The 12,058-nt window shown below is 47.0% G+C and overlaps 1 non-coding gene across 1 annotated transcript; it reads left to right on the forward strand.

Annotated features, from left to right (window-relative positions):
* Nucleotides 1–5,009: 5,009 nt before the first annotated feature.
* On the forward strand, nucleotides 5,010–5,115 carry LOC140857649 (small nucleolar RNA R71). The gene has a single exon (XR_012141140.1). It is a non-coding gene; the product is annotated as a small nucleolar RNA R71 (small nucleolar RNA).
* The last annotated feature ends 6,943 nt before the right edge of the window (nucleotides 5,116–12,058 follow it).

Here is a 12,058-nt window from a genome sequence, read left to right on the forward strand (position 1 = left end):
TTACCTATTGAGAGAGAAGAGAGAGAATAAGAGAGGAAAGAAAGATAGCTCTCTCTCTTCTTCTTCTTCTTCTTTAAGGCTGATCACCCTCCCCCCCCTCTATTAGATTCTAGGGGTTGATGTGTGATGCGTAGTCGTTGATAGCACCAAAAATAACTCTACTCACTATGTAGGTAAGATGAGTCGAGATCGTATCCTTAGGGACCTTGGGCTAAGTTGAGATTACAAAATAAAAGAAAGAAGCATTGTTTTGATTTAGAAAATAAATTATTTTAAAATTGATGTAATTAGAAAATAAAGAGCTCGGGAGTTTTGAATTAATCTTGCATTAGTAAAGTTGTATCTTTTTTCTTTTAATTAAATAGATGCGATTAATCTTAGAAAAAATATCTGTCTTTCCTCGGCACATCCCGTACCTGTAGATCATGACGTGTCTCCAAAAAGTACTAGGTAAACAACTCTTCTTTCCTCGGTACATCCCGTACCCGTAGATCACGATGCGTCTCCAAAAAGTAAAAGTTGTTCCTAATATTAATCTAACAGAAAAGTATAAATAAAAGCATATGAAAGAGAGCAAATAAAGAACTCATGATGATTTAAATAAAAAGCATAATCTTTATTGCATATAAAGAAATACAAGAAAGTTTAGAACAATAAACCATCTCTGTGTTGTTACAAAATTTCTTCTCCACTCCCGAGACTGCTAGCCTAGCTGCTCATGAAGTAGTCCTTTTCTTTTCCTCTATGCAAGGCTCTAGAAGAATTTTTGGGCTTCCCCTTTCAATGGAAGTACAAAAACCTTTTTATAGGTGTTAGGAGGGAGGAGTTTTATATGATTTTTCGATGTGAGACTAAAAAAAATGCTAAGGACTAAAAGATCACAAACAGATAAAGAAAATACAAAATTTTCCCCTTAAAATATTTTCAAATATTAATTTTTTTTTCTTTAATAAGCATCTGTTCGTTCGCGTTCTCCTGCCGCGCGCCCACACCCACGCCCCCACGATGCCATGTCTGCGCATGCCCGCTCGTGATGCCGCGCCTGTGCCCACACCCACTCGTGCGCCCACGCGCTCACGTGCTCGCCCGCGCGCCCAGGAAGCTTTTGTTTCTTTTTGATTACCAAAAAGAAACTTTTGTTTCTTTAAAATGACGCCAATATCCTTTTTAGATTTCTTGCATAGTATTTTCATTTTCTATAATACCGTATGCATCCTTCTTTTATTTTAATTTTATTTTAAGTCTAATTTTCTTCGAACTTGAGTCTTTTTGATCTATGAATCGGACTCTTTGTATCGACGATCACTTTTCCTGTAAAACATAAAAAGAAACATCAAATTCTTAATAAATAAAATAAATTAAATATAATTTTTTATTTTAAATGATTTAAATTAAGTATTTATCACACCCCCCAACTTGAATTTTGCTCGTCCTCGAGTAAAATAGATATATCAGCATTGTGTACCGTCTCGATCTTGAATAAAAAGTTAGGTTAGGCATCCCAAAAGGTAGATGATACCTGGTCAGACCATTAAAGAGATACTTCATTGGATTATCAATTTGACCCAATTAGTGACTGAGTATTAACTAAAGAAATTTCAAGAGCTTTTCTTTCACCAACTCTCCACTTTACTCTTTAAATCTTCTAACTTAATGTGAGAGGGGTTTATTATCTTCTTGCAAATTAGTACCCTTATTATCCACTATTTTTTTAACATTGCCCACCTTTTTACGCGAACCACAATACTTACTTAGGCGAAGGGGCCCGGTTACTCAATAGGAAACCAATATTTTTTTTTTAAAAGCATATTTTAAAGAGAATTTTTGCATACCTTGACCTTTCCACCCAATCTCTCATGAAGCAGATTCTTTATTGAGATCAGTAAGAAGAGGGTTGTAGAATCACTCCTAAAATTTGGTCTAGTCCAAACCCTACCATTTATTGAGTTTTCTTAATAATTTATTTCTCAGTATCTCTAAAATTCTTTTGATCATTAATCATTCATTGATTAGGATGCCTAATTGACTCTTAATCAAAATAAAATTCGGATACACAAAACTAATTATTTTTGACCATACTCGAGGATTTGATTAATTTTCCTCCCCCCCAACTTAATCCAAAACAAAGGTACTCCGAGGGCTAGCTAATGACAGAGTACCTCCTCATTAATTGGAAAGCGGTTCTGTCCACATACTAGGCAAAAAAGGGGCACTTCAAGCAAGGTAGACTACTCATTACAAAAATATATCGCCGTGTTATTAAGTATTTTGCTTTAAGTTCTTTTCTCTATAAGAGGTGGAATAGAATAACCCGGTTGAAGCGTAATGATCATACGTCTGTAATGCATTGTATGTTCCATAATAGGTCCCATTCTTCTACCCTTTCCCGGGAGTCGATAACTATTCATAGCTATTACTTTGACACCAAAGAAGAGTTCGACCCAATGCTTTATTTCTGTCCTAGTTGATCCTGATTCGACATTAGAAGTATATTGATTGTTCCCCAATAATCGAATACTTTTTTTGTAAATACTGCATATTTGATTCCACAAAACAATCCATCTTTTTTCAGTTTATTGGTTTTATAATGAAAAGTATAGGGTTTTGTCACCTCTCCAACTATCTCTCCATTAGGTAGGATTTTGTTGGCCCAAGCCCTTATTTGTTGAGGAGAAACTGGTCCAATTCGAAGTTGTTGATGTTTATACCGGTCGATCATAGAATAGAGCCGGATCTAAGTGTTGGCTAGGTAAGCGTCCTGTAGTAAGAGGAGTAGTTATGAACCCTGTAGACCATCCCCATGGGATAATTTTGCTTTGAAAGTTGAAGATAGCCTCATTGATTAATAAGCTCTTGTTCTAAATTCCTGTAGCTGCGGTAAAGTAAAAAAAATATGAAATCATTGGGTTGCCTCCCAACAAGTGCTAAGTTTTACGTCTTCAGCCAGACGTCAAGTTTATTGACAGACTCTTCCATACAGAGCGGTCCTTTATTCTTTAAAAAAATGAAGATCAGTTAAAACAAAATAAAAAAAATTTGGGTTGCCTCCCAAAAAGCGCTAAGTTTAACATCTTCAGCCAGACGTCATATGCAATAAAACCAACAAAAGGTGGGCAATGACTCATACTTGATTGTCCATGGAGGAGTGATTTTATCGTGTGGTGTATCCAACATGGTGTTCACTTCTTTCATATATCCCTCAAAATCATATACTCCAAAGTGAGCCAAGCAAGTATCTAAGGGGTCTGGTGCTAGAATTATGGGTGTTGCATCTTCTATAATGTCTTCTAGTGTATCTACTTTGAAGCAACTATCCATTGATGGTCCTTGGGAAGCACCAAACATATTCAGTCTCAGTTTCTTATTCCCAAATGATACATCCATGACTCCTGTCCTACAATTAATGCATGCATTTGCTGTAGCTAGAAAGGGTCGTCCTAAGATAATGGAAATTTATCTTGGGTTGCTACTTAATTCCATGTCGAGAACCAAAAAATCAACTGGAAAGTAAAACTCATCTACCTTGACCAAGACATCCTCAAGCATTCCACATGGTTCCTTAATTGATCTGTCGGCTAATTGTAATGTGACTGATGTGGGTTTCAGTTCTCCGATCCAAAAAGTTCATACATTGAACTAGGTAAAAGATTCACACTTGCCCCTAAGTCCAGAAGAGCTTTTTCAATATGATAATTTCCTATAACACAGGAAATGATGGGGGCTCCTGGGTCCTTAAGCTTTGGAGGAGTGGCATGCTGGAAGACAGAACTAGCCTGTTCAGTGAGGTGTACTTTTTTTGAGATTTATGATCTAGATTTATGTTTTTGGGTGCACAAATCTTTCAAAAATTTGGCATAAGCAGGGACCTGTTTGATTGCGTCTAGAAGGGAAAGATTAATTTGGACTTGCTTAAACAATTCCAACATCTCATCGAGTTTTCCTCCCTTCTTATCTGCAGGAATAGGGGCTTTCAGGGCATCCTAAAATGGGGCTTTAGGCAAGTAAGATGATTCCGGTGCAGGTGCTGGGTTAATAGGTTCTTTCCTCTCTTCAGATTTCTTCTTTTCTGTTGTAGCTGGAATTGGTTGCTCTTGTTGTTGGATTACTTCAGATTGATTTAAAATTTTTTTGCTTCTAAGGGTCATGATCGATTTGGCATGTTCGAAAAAAGTTTCAAGACCAATGGAGCTTTCAGCCATGTACTGACCTTTTGGGTTATTAATAGGCTAATTAGGTAATTTGCCCTCTTCCCTCCTACTGAAAGCTGTTGCTAGCTGACCTATCTGGGTCTCTAGCTTTGCTATTGATTGTGTGTAGGAGTTAAGGGTCTGAGTGTTGACTTCTAATCGTTCTAGTGCTTTCAAAACTTTTTCCTCAAAAGTTGAACTATAACCAGTAGTAGACGGTTGAGGAATATTTTGAAATTGATGGTATGGTCCATGCCTATATGTTGGGTCCTGATATTGAGGTCGAGGTGTGGCAGGACCAACCACTGGTTGTGGTCTCCAGGAGAAATTTGGATGGTTTCTCCAGCCGGGGTATAAGTGTTCGAATATGGATCGTTTCCTGGTCTGCGAGCTTGTTGGACTTGAGCTTGCTGAACCTGCTCGTGTACAAACTCAGAAAATTGAGGTGCGGCTGGGCATTCACTAACAAAATGGTTCGGACTTGCACACAATGCACAAACTTCTTGGATTGGGTTAGGTGGAATTGGGGATTGTTCAGTATTTAGAAGATGATCGAATTTTTGGGACAGTTCATCTACCTTACTGTGGATATCCATGATGTTTCCAATCTGATAAATTCCACTTCTTTTTTGTTGAAGCATGGGTTGTTCTCTAGAAGTGGCAGACATATGATGTAGAAAATTCTCACTAAGTGTTTCAAAGAGCTGCCAGGCTTCATCCTCACTCTTTAGCATGAATGTCCCACCACATGATGCATCAACCATTTGTCGGTGTTTCTCTGATAGACCATCATAAAAATACTGACAAAGTTGCCATTTAGGGACAGCATGGTGTGGACATTTACGAATGAGGTCCCTTAATCTTTCCCATATCTCATGAAAAAGTTCACCCTCCAATTAGGAAAAACTAGTGATAGCTTTTCTAATTTGATTTATTTTTTCAATTGGAAAGTATTTCTTGAGAAATTCTCTCTGAAGATGTTCCCAAGTTGAAATGGTTGTAGAGTCTAAGGAGTTTAACCAATGTTTGGCTTTGTCCTTAAGTGAGAAAGGAAACAGTTTCAACCTAAGGGCATCATTTGAGAAGTTTTGGATTTTTACTGTGGAACAAATTTCAAGAAATTCATCCAAGTGTTTGTATGGGTTCTCGTTACTAAGTCCATAGAATGATGGCAACATTTGAATAATGCTAGACTTAATCTCATATTGGGTAGTGTTGGGTATAAAATACCCCCCAGCCGAAGTTCGTGATGGGAGTGACCCTCCGGGGATCCAACTGACTTTCGACCTCCGGCAACATCTCTTCAAACCTCCCGGGCGGCCGAGCCTCCGCCACACTCCCAAGTTTTGCCGACGGACAGGACCCCGCCAGCGTTGACCGAATTCTTCGCGACGTCCAGACTCCTATGGGAGCAGGACTCCGCCCATGACTTCACCTGCAGACTCTGCCCGGACTCCTACGGGAGCCGGACTCCACCGACAACTCCTGCTGTAGGTAAACTTCGTCCGGACTCCTACGGGAGCCGGACTTCGTTCCTGATTCTAATTGCAGGTAAACTCCGTCTGGACTCCTACGGAAGCCGGACCTCGCCCACGACTTCATCTGCAGACTCCGTCCGGACTCCTACGGGAGCCGGACCTCGCCCACGGCTTCATTCGCAGGCTCCGTCCGGACTCCTACGGGAGCCGGACCTCGCCCACGACTTCATCTGCAGGCTCCATCCGGGCTCCTACGGGAGCCGGGCCCTGCCCATGACTTCATCCGCAGGCTCCGCCCGGGCTCCTATGGGAGTCGGGCCTCGCCCACGACTTCACCTACAGGCTCCGCCCGGACTCCTATGGGAGCCGGACTCCGCCGATGACTCCTGCTGCAGGTAAACTTGGTCCGGACTCCTACGGGAGCCGAACTTCGTCCCTGATTCTAATTGCAGGTAAACTCTGTCCGGACTCCTACGGGAGCCGAACCTCACCCACGACTTTATCTGCAGACTCCGTCCGGACTCCTACGGGAGTCGGACCTCGCCCACGGCTTCATCTGCAGGCTCCGCCCGGGCTCCTACGGGAGTCGGGCCCCAGCCATGACTTCACCTGCAGGCTCCGCCCGAACTCCTACGGGAGCCGGACTCCGCCCATGACTTCACCTGCAGGCTCCGCCCGGACTCCTACGGGAGCCGGACTCCGCCGACGACTCCTGCTGCAGGTAAATTTTGTCCAGACTCCTACGGGAGCCGGACTTCATCCCTGATTCTAATTGCAGGTAAACTCCATCCGGGCTCCTACGGGAGTCGGACCTCGCCCACGACTTCATCCGCAGACTCCGTCCGGACTCCTACGGGAGTCGGACCTCATCCACAATTTCATCTGTAGGCTCCGCCCGGGCTCCTACGGGAGCCGGGCCCTGCCCATGACTTCATCTGCAGGCTTCGCTTGGGCTCCTACGGGAGCCGGGCCTCGCCCATGACTTCACCTACAGGCTCCGCCTGGACTCCTACGGGAGCCGAACTCCGTTGATGACTCCTGTTGCAGGTAAACTTCGTTCGGACTCCTACGGGAGCTGGACTTCATCCCTGATTCTAATTGTAGGTAAACTCCGTCCGGACTCCTACGGGAGCCGGACCTCGCCCACGACTTCATCTGCAGACTCCGTCCGGACTCCTATGGGAGCCGGACCTCGCGCACGGCTTCATCTGCAGGCTTCGCCCGGGCTCCTACGGGAGCCAGGCCCCACCCATGACTTCACCTGCAGGCTCCGCCCGGACTCTTACGGGACCCGGACTCCGCCGACGACTCCTGCTGCAGGTAAACTTCGTCCGGACTCCTACGGGAGCCAGACTTCGTCCTTGATTCTAATTACAGGTAAACTCCATCCGGACTCCTACGGGAGCCGGGTCTCGCCCACGACTTCACCTGCAGGCTCCACCTGGACTCCTATGGGAGCCAGACTCGACCGACGACTCCTGCTGCAGGTAAACTTCGTCCAGACTCCATCGGGAGCCGGACCTCATCCCCAACTCCAATTGTAGGTAGGCTTCACCTGAACTCCTGTGGGAGCCAGACTTCACTCGTCTCCAGCCCCAGCTGCGGGAAAACTCCATCTGAGCTCCTGTGGGAGCCGGACTTCGTCCCCGACTTCAACTGAAAGAAGACTCCATTCGGGCTCCTGCGAGAGCCGGACTCCAAGCTCCTCTTAGATGGGTAGCTGGCCACCTCTCTCTATCAGACACCCCAGTCGAACTCTGGTCGATAGGCCTGGACCCCCTGGCAAGCCACAGCAACAGCCACGACTCCGCTCCACCTCCTGCGATGGATTTCGCACGGCTCCATCACCCCCTGGTAGGCCGCAGCAACGGCCACGACTCTGCTCCACCTCCTGCGACGGATTCCATGCGGCCCCATCACTCCCTTGCAGGCCATAATAATGGCCACGATCCTGCTCCACTTCCTGTGATGGATACCGCACGATTCTTCCATTCTCTGGTAAGTCGCGACAACGGACGCCGCTCCGCTCCCCGTGACGGACTCCATGTGGCACGCCCCGGTGATAGCCACGGGTCTGCTCCACTACTCTCCGCAACAAACTTCTCCTGACTCTGGGTGGCCCACTGCCAGATGGTTACAGGCATCGCTATCAGTTTATTGCCCCCTCCGCCTATAAAAGGGGGGACCCCAGATACGTTATTCTCTAAGCTCTCATTTTTACCTAGAAACTCTGCTAAAATTTCTATTTCGAGCACTCCATTCTTGTTGAGACAGAGAACTGACTTGAGCGTCGGAGGGTCTTGCCGGAGCAACCCCACCTCCAGTTTAGACTTCTTTTGCAGGTCTCGACGGCGACCGTGACTCCAGCTTCTCCGGCGCAGGCAGATTTTTGCACCAACAGGATTGGCGCTAGAGGAAGGGGTCGAACCTCCACAGTACCCTTGTTCTTAAAGGAGCGCTCAATGGGATTGCCCCCAGGCATCTTTTTCGGTGCCCTCTCCTCCCTCCTCCACTTGGTCTTTGCTCGATGCCTCCCCGTAAGGCATCCACACGGCAACCCACGGCCTCCGCGGTAGGATCTCAAGCTTTGGCCTCGCCTCCAGTTTCCTAGGCCCCGCATCCCCTAGCAACGATGGCCAGCATGGAGCGGTCGGACAATCGACCTCCAACGGATTTCACCAACACCATCTCGGGAGGATCCCGGCAGGAAGCAACAAATGTACTAGCCGTACCCCCCAAGCGACAAAAGATTGAGGAGCCCATAACCTTTACTGAAGAAGATGCTCTGGGAGTTCAATTCTCTCATAACGACGTGGTTGTAGTTTCCTTGAATATAGCAAATTACGACGTTCGCCGCATTCTCGTCAACAATGAAAGTTCGGCCGACATTTTGTTCTACGACGCCTTTACAAGAATGTCCATCCTTGACGGTCATTTGAGGCCGATTGGCTCCCCTCTAGTAGGGTTTACCGGCGATGCTGTTCCGGTGGAGGGAATGATAACTTTGACTGTGGTCGCAGGTCGATATCCAAGGCAATCCAGGGCTCTGATGAATTTTTTGGTGGTGAAGGCGCCGTCAGCCTACAACGCAATCCTTGGCTGACCTGGCCTCAATGCTCTCCGAGCCATCATGTCAACCTACCATTTGAAGTTAAAATTTCTCACCAACCAGGGGATCGGAGAGGTCCGAGGAGACCAAGCCCTGGCCAGACACTGCTACAACATAGCCTTGCAAAGAAGCGACCAATTCAACCCCTGTCCAGTTGATGGGCTGGATGCTCGCGATGACCTCACTGAAGAGAGGGGCAGTCCAACTGAAGATCTGGTACCGATCCCTCTGAACGATGGGAATGCGGAGCATGTGGCGATGATTGGCTCCAAACTGGGGGAGGAGGTGCGGACACGTCTCATCAATTTTCTACGAAAGAATGTGAACATTTTTGCTTGGGTTCCAGCAGACATGCCGGGGATTGACACGGAAGTCATGGAGCACCATCTGACCGTCGATCCAAAGCATCGACCGACGAAAGAAAAAATTCGAGGTCATGCACCAGAAAGGCAGAAGGCGATAGTCGAGGAAGTGGACAAACTCCTTAAGGTCGGATTCATTAGGGAAGTCAATTATCCTGATTGGATTTCCAACGTTGTCCTAGTCAAAAAAGCAAACGGCAAGTGGAGGATGTGCATAGACTTCAAAAAGCTGAATAAGGCCTACCCAAAGGACAGCTACCCCCTTCTCAAAATCGATCAACTGGTGGATGCGACCTCGGGCCATGAGCTCCTCACCTTCATGGATGCGTTCTCCGGCAATAATCAAATCAGGATGGCACCGGAAGATGAAGAAAAGATCGCTTTCATTACTAACCCTAGCCTTTACTGTTACAGGGTCATGCCTTTCGGCCTCAAAAATGCAGGCGCAACCTACCAGCGGGTGGTGAACAAAATCTTCAAAGAGCAGATCGGCCGCAACATGGAGGTCTACGTGGACGACATGCTCGTAAAAAGTAAATCTTCCATGGACCACATCACCGACCTCGAGGAGACCTTCGACGCCCTCCGAAAATATAAAATGAAGCTGAACCCGACTAAGTGCGCTTTCGGAGTGACCTCGGGAAAGTTCCTGGGCTTCATGGTGTCGGGGCGCGGGATTGAGGCCAATCCAGAAAAAATTCACGCCATCCAGGAGATGACCGCCCCAAGGTCGATAAAAGAGGTTCAGCATCTTACAGGGAGAATAGCAGCCCTGAATCGTTTTATCGCGAGGTCAGCCGAACAGTGCTTACCCTTTTTCCAAACTCTCAAGCAGTCGAAGAATTTCTGTTGGACCCCTGGGTGCCAACAAGTGTTCGAAGAACTAAGGAGCTACCTCGGCTCACCCCTGCTGTTGGCAAAGCTAGAGCCTGGGGAGAAACTATTTTTATACCTGACGGTCTCTCCCATGGCTCTCATGGCAGTCCTTGTCAAAGAAGAAGCGAAAGTCCAACGGCCGATCTACTACGTCAGTCGTGTCTTGAGAGACGTCGAGACCAGGTACACCAAATTGAAAAAACTGACTTACGCCCTGTTGATTGCAGCCCGGAGGCTCCGACCCTACTTTCAAGGGCACACCGTAACGCTGCTCATCGACCAACCGATCAAGGTGATTCTGCATCGGGCGGATGCCTCCGGGAGGATGGGAAAATGGGCGATCGAGCTCACATAATTCGACATCAACTATCGATCCAGGCCAGCAGTGAAGGCCCAGATATTGGCAGATTTCATAGTGGAGTGTACTATCCCAAAGGAGGCCGAACCTGAACAAGATGAAATTGACAGCCTGGAGTCCCGACCGAACTCCCCCGAAGAAGAAGCGGATCCCTCTGGTTGCTTTTGGGCCCTCTACGTGGATGGGTCTTCCAACATGTCAGGCGCTGGTGCGGGCCTGATCTTGATCAGTCCAGAGGGAGTCATCGAGGAGTACGCTCTGCGCTTCGAGTTCTCCGCAACAAGCAATGGAGCAGAATATGAAGCTCTGATCGCAGGACTAAGGATCGTCAAAGAGCTAGGGATAGATCGACTCCAGGTCCACAGCGACTCTCAACTAGTAGTTGGACAAGTTAACGGGAACTACGAAGCGCGGAAAGACAGCATGACTAAATACCTTGAAAAGGTAAAGGAGCTCATCCCCGCCTTCAGCAGCTTCAACATCAGACAGATTTCGAGGTTGGAAAATACCAGGGCCGACCTTCTCTCCAAGTTGGCAATGCTGGCTCCAGCCAAATTGCCCAAGGGCATTCTCTTTGAAGTTCTAAAGTGCCTGAGTACGGAAGAATCATGGCCCGTGATGGAAATTGACCACGAGCCCAGCTGGATCGATCCACTGACAACCTATCTCAGAGACGGGGTTCTCCCCCAGGACACAAAAGAGGCTCGAAAGCTCAGAAATCAAGCCTCCCGATACATCCTTTATGAGGGCAAGTTGTACAAGAGATCATACTCTTTGCCCCTTTTAAAGTGTCTCTGGCCTTCGGAAGCTGACTACGCCCTGTGGGAGGTGCATGAAGGAATCTGCGGAAGCCATCTGGGGGCTAGATCTTTATCCCACAAGTTGCTTCGCCAAGGATATTACTGGCCGACGATGCATCATGACTCGATTGAATACGTCAGAAAGTGTGACCGATGTCAGAGATATGCCAACATCCAGAGACAGCCCGCTACCGAGCTTACACCCTTGAGCGCCCCATGGCCTTTTGCGCAATTGGGGATGGACATCCTTGGACCCTTTCCCATGGCGTCGGGGCAGAGGAAGTTCCTCCTAGTGGCGATTGACTATTTCACCAAGTGGGTCAAAGCCGAACCACTGGCGAAAATCATAGAAGCTAAAGTGCAAGATTTCGTCTGGAAGTCAATCGTTTGCAGGTTCGGTCTACCAAGGACCCTAATCACTGATAACGGGCGGCAGTTCGCGGGAGCAAGATTCATCGAATTCTGTGAAGATTTAAACATCTCCCATAACTTCATATTAGTAGCCCATCCTCAGGCGAACGGCGAAGCTGAAGTGACCAACAGAACCCTTCTGCAGGGGATCAAGACAAGGCTTGAAAAGGCGAAGGGAACTTGGGCAGACGAATTTTATCATGTGTTGTGGGCATATCGAACTATCCAAAGACTACCCACAGGGGAGACCCCCTTTGCTTAAAGCCTTCGGAATGGAGGCCATCATCCCAATTGAGCTTAAACTCTCATCGGCACGAGTCATGACATTCAACGAACATCAAAATTCGCAAGGTCTTAAAGCCAACCTTGACTTGCTGGAAGAAAAACGGGAGGTAGCACAAGTTCGGATGGCAGCCTACAGACAGAAAGTCACCCGCTATTACAATTCCCAGGTCAAGAATAAAGCCTTTAGAGTAG

This window comes from Elaeis guineensis, chromosome 4 (assembly GCF_000442705.2).
Source record: "Elaeis guineensis isolate ETL-2024a chromosome 4, EG11, whole genome shotgun sequence".
Taxonomy (NCBI): domain Eukaryota; kingdom Viridiplantae; phylum Streptophyta; class Magnoliopsida; order Arecales; family Arecaceae; genus Elaeis; species Elaeis guineensis.